The following is a 5012-nucleotide window of genomic DNA, read 5'->3' on the forward strand; positions in this document are numbered from 1 at the left end:
CTTCTTTCTTTCTTTCTTCTTTCTTTCTTTCTTCTTTCTTTCTTTCTTCTTTCTTTCTTTCTTCTTTCTTTCTTTCTTTCTTTCTTTCTTTCTATTAATATATAATTTATTTGCCTTTTCTCTGTCAAACCCTGAGCCAACCACTTTCCCCAGACTTCCTGGGGCAGTCCAGGAAAAAGAACAGACAGGGTAGACGACACATAAAAGAAAGAACTATGGGAAGTGGAGACAACTATTTCACATGGTGAAGAGGATGAGAAAGGCCATCCTTAAGTAAAAGAGCCCCTGGCCTTCAAGAGGGCAAAACTCAGAGGTGTATAGGAGAAGAGCTTTTGCTTCAGGGATGGGTTCCTGCAGACTCAATGATAAGGTTCCCAAACACAGTCCCAACCCCAGCCCTAGAGCCAACCACCCCTACTATGGCAGCCCCAGCCCCAATAAACTTGGCTGCTTGGTTGACATACCTCAAAATGGCACTGATTTGAAAGCTGTGGCTAGGAACAAATGAGGTCAAGAGACATGGGACTACCAAGCTCTCGTCTGTCAATGTCTTTGGTCGGTTCAACACCACTACAGATAGCAGCTGTTGACTCAGTAGCTGAGAGGTGTTCCTGACCAAGGAGTGGGTAAAGACAAACTTGGAACTGACATACATTTTCAAGGGTGAGGGACCAAGGCAAGAGAGCTGCTCCCAGGGCAGAGAAGACAGAGGGATGGGGCCCTGGGCTCATTTCTTTATCCATAGAGTATGTTCCCATCTCCCTGTGAGAACTAGCCAAGTAGAGGCGCTGATTAGAAAACTCTCACTTTGGATATTCACTATGCTCTGACCATAAACCCTGCTTAGGAAGATAATGAAAAGAAATATTTATTCAGCTCCACTGGTAGGAGGTGACTTCCATATAAAGACATCTCCAATCATTGTCTCTCTCCTGAGTGGTACCTGGTCTTCTCTGTATTCTCTGCTGAGTAGATGCCATCTGCTAAGTTCAGCTGGCCTGGTCTTGACACTCAGCCTAGACACCCAAAACCCTACCCTCACCCATACTCCTTCCCTCAGCATATCCAAATCCTAAGCATCTTTCAAAGCCCAGCGCAAACCCTCCAGTGCACAATGAGTTCTCCCATCACTCCTAAATCAGAGCTGCCTATCAGTCTTCTCCAGTAACTTAACTCTAACATCCTATCAGTCTTCTCCGGTAACTAGCTCTAACATCCTCCCCCAAGAGCAAATCCAGGCCTATTTGACCACTGTACTTAAAAGGTCAGGTCTCAAATAAGTCAAATGTAACAAGATATGCATTGTGACTTAGATGAGGTCCGTGTGTTAAGGTCCAGTCCAGTCCCCAGGATGATGGTATTAGAGGTTCTGTGGACCTTAAGGCACTGGACCTTATAGCAGGTCGTTGGATTGTTATGGAAATGTGGTAAGAAAAATGGGGAGACTTACTTCATAAAATATTATTTTCAGGGCATCCTGAGAGCCCTTTCCTTGAGATCAGATAATTATGAGTTAGTGGCATCTCTTAGGCAGCAGGGAGCACTTCTGTTCACTCCCTAGAGCCCTCCACCTACATATAAAAAGTCCTCTGGTGGCGACACCTGCTATGACCCAGAACCTTCTCATTCACTCATTCATTCACTGCACAAACACTTGATATATCAGGCAGTGCACTAGACCCAGAGGGTGCAGAAGTGAATAGCACAGTCCAGGCTGGGGTCCACACCATAACCCTCACTTCTTCATGACCCACTAATCTTGTTTTAATGCAAAGACAGACACATAAACAAGGAATCACTTGATCACTCTTTGCACAAGATGCAATAAGGCTAGGCAGGGGCTCAGGGAGCCCAGGGAGAAGTACCAGGTCAAAGATAGTAGCATGGGGCTGGCAGCAGGAGGCATGCCAGCTGTGTAGAAGAGAGCCTGGCAGAGAAGAAGAGCATTACAGGTAGCATAGCAGACAATAAGAGCAAAGATGTGGGACCAACAGCACAGCTCACATAAGCTACTTGTACATGCTTAGAGAAGGTTCTATAAGTGCCCTGCCCACCTCTTAAGGTTAGTTACCTCAGGAAAATTAGATTACAGAGAATTTTGGAGATTTTGGCTTTGTTTTGTTTTGTTTTGGTCTTTTTGAGACAGGGTCTCCCTGTAGCCCCAGCTGGCCTGGAACTCACTATGTAGGCCAAGATGATCTTGAACTCACAGAGATCTGCCTGCCTCTGCCTCCCAAGTGCTGGGATTAAAGGCCTGCACCACCATACCTGGCTTTATTATTTTTATTTGTACATGGCTATTTTGTTTGAATTTTCATAATGAGAAAGAAATACTATCAGAACCAGGGACACTATATTAGTAAATAAAGGGTGTTCTATGTCTGATGGAACTTTGAGAAACAGTGCTGGGGGGCATCAGACTGGAGAAAGAATGTGCTGGTGGTGGAGGAGAGAAGGCAGGAAGCTGTATCAAGACCCAGGAATGCAGCAGCAACAAGTCTGACTCTGGCCTTCAGGCATAGCCTAGATGCTCACTCTTTGCCTGAGGAGCTTAGAGCAGCCAGGGAGAACACCCCTCAGCTCAAAATGATGCTCTGCCACAGCTCCAAGGAGCCATGCTAAGGGTAAAACTTAGAGGTGGTTCCCACCAGCAGCATCAGGGAGTTCAGGCTTCTAACTGAAGAGAATTTTTTGTCGCTCTGACTTCTATAATCTCACTCCCCGCCTGGATTGGGCTAGACTGGCAGAGACTGAAACACCTGCACTCTTAGAACAAGGTCATTTGCAAAAGAGAAAAAAAGAAAAAGTAATTATGTGACATAAACTTCCCTTGACTTTTCAAATGAGTTTTATACAGACTCAAGCCATTTTTCTATAGAAAATCCTTTATTTGTCCTTTGTCAAGAAGGAAATAACTAGTAAGTCATAACTCAGGCATGTCACTCAAATATGCACATATTTCATTTCTTTTCTGTTCAGAGCCTGACTTCTATAGTCTCACTCCCCGCCTGGATTGGGCTAGACTGGCAGAGACTGAAACACCTGCGCTCTTAGAACAAGGTCATTTGCAAAAGAGAAAAAAAGAAAAAGTAATTATGTGACATAAACTTCCCTTGACTTTTCAAATGAGTTTTATACAGACTCAAGCCATTTTTCTATAGAAAATCCTTTATTTGTCCTTTGTCAAGAAGGAAATAACTAGTAAGTCATAACTCAGGCATGTCACTCAAATATGCACATATTTCATTTCTTTTCTGTTCAGAGTGATCTATAAGACATGGCTGCAATTTGAGAGGCTTCAACAATGTCCTTCACCCTTCATTGCTGCTTAGAATTTTATCCTGGGGTTAGGCACTGCTCAGCCTCTTCCAGCAGCTGGTCAGATCTCTCTCTCTCTCTCTCTTTCTCTCTCTCTCTCTCTCTCTCTCTCTCTCTCTCTCTCTCTCGACCCTAAATGTGCGTCTTAATTAGGGTGCAGGGCTGAATGTTTCCGTGAGCCAGAGGTACAGTGCTAGAGAGGAAATGAAAGAGGAAAAGAAAGGAAAGAGGGAGGGAAGGAGGGAGGGAGGGAGGAGAGAAGGGGAGAAGCCACTTTTTCAGAGCTTGGGTGAGGCTGAGAATCAGTCTCCAATGTGACCACTTCCTTCTTGGCTAGAGAAATGTACAACATTCCTCCCCAAATCATTCTGCTTTCTAGAGCCAATCAGGGGGAGCATAGGGCACAGGGACATGACACTATTAATCAAGATGCTGTCTCAGTAACCAGGCAAAAAACAGCAGTGCATTTCCAAGAATATTAGATTTTTTAAAGTGTTAGTGTGAAAAAAAATCACCAGTTGATGATCAAAACGTGGTCATTTGTGCTGGAAAACATAGACACATATGGGGGGGAGCAGAGGGCAAAGAAGGCAGAATTAGAGTGAGGTAGGCTTCTGCAGACCTAACCGTATCTTTGAATCATCTGAGGAGCTGTCAGGAAGTATGAATGACAGGTCCCTCATGTGATGGATCTGGACTCATAAGGACACAACCTAGGGATCTGTGTGTCTATTTTTAAATCTTCAGGATGGTTCTCATGCACAGCCATGTTGGAGAAACTTAATTGTTAATGAGGATGAGGCAGGGATAAAGAAACATGAGGTGAAGAAGCAGAGTATGAGTCCAGGTTTGGAAAGGGAAAGGCTGAGTGCAGGTAGCTCTGTGTCCATTTGTGTTGGTCCCTCATGCTGACCGCTGGCCAAGAAGAACCCAGATTCCTTCACTCTAAGTACTCTCAGAAACAAGCTTCCCACAGCTCAGTCAGTCTTCCCAGGAACAGAGCCCATGGGGGGATATCCTGTCACAAGAGAACCACATAAAAAACAGGTATACCTGTGTCTTTCCACAATGCCAGAATTTGCTGAATAATAATAAATTTACATGCTATGCCAATTTCTTGGTTTTTAATTCACCAATACTCCTGACTTTACTTGGTATTCCTGGCTGTTAGAACTACAGCTTCTTTTATTCAGTCTCTCAGGGCATACATTACAGTTCACACAGTTATACATTGCATAGGTTACAGGATAGCTCTACAAGCACAGCGGCAGGATTCAAAGTGATCTTAGTGAATGGAGGTGAGAGCAAAGAGTGCGGGTGTGAAGGGGTCACCCTTGGTGGTTAGACAGAACACAATGAGCCCAGCACAGAGCTGTTCTGCCACAGGGCTGCAAGGCACAGGGCTGGTTCCAGACATACTGGGCTCAGGCTCATATTGGGTCCATACTAACAGTAATTGGACAACTTGAGTGGGTTAAAGCCCCAGGAACAGAGGCAGGAGTTTGTCTCCTCTCAACCACATGGATCCCATGACATGTGTACTAGAGGGTCTGATGAGGGTAGGTGGGTGCTACTGCACCCCAGTGTTAGGTATCCCTCCTTCTAAGTGATCAGGTGAGTTACAGTGTTCGTTGGCTGGTGTATCTAGGGCATTCACAGGCCTGACTTTCCTGGCATGACTCTGATGCATCTAT

General features: G+C 44.9%; 1 pseudogene; it reads right to left on the bottom strand.

The window, feature by feature from the left end:
• Positions 1-237: 237 nt before the first annotated feature.
• Positions 238-711, bottom strand: LOC103725976 (annotated as a pseudogene).
• Between the last annotated feature and the right edge of the window lie 4301 nt (positions 712-5012).

This window comes from Nannospalax galili, unplaced genomic scaffold (genome assembly GCF_000622305.1).
Source record: "Nannospalax galili isolate Female #2095 unplaced genomic scaffold, S.galili_v1.0 scaffold309, whole genome shotgun sequence".
Taxonomy (NCBI): domain Eukaryota; kingdom Metazoa; phylum Chordata; class Mammalia; order Rodentia; family Spalacidae; genus Nannospalax; species Nannospalax galili.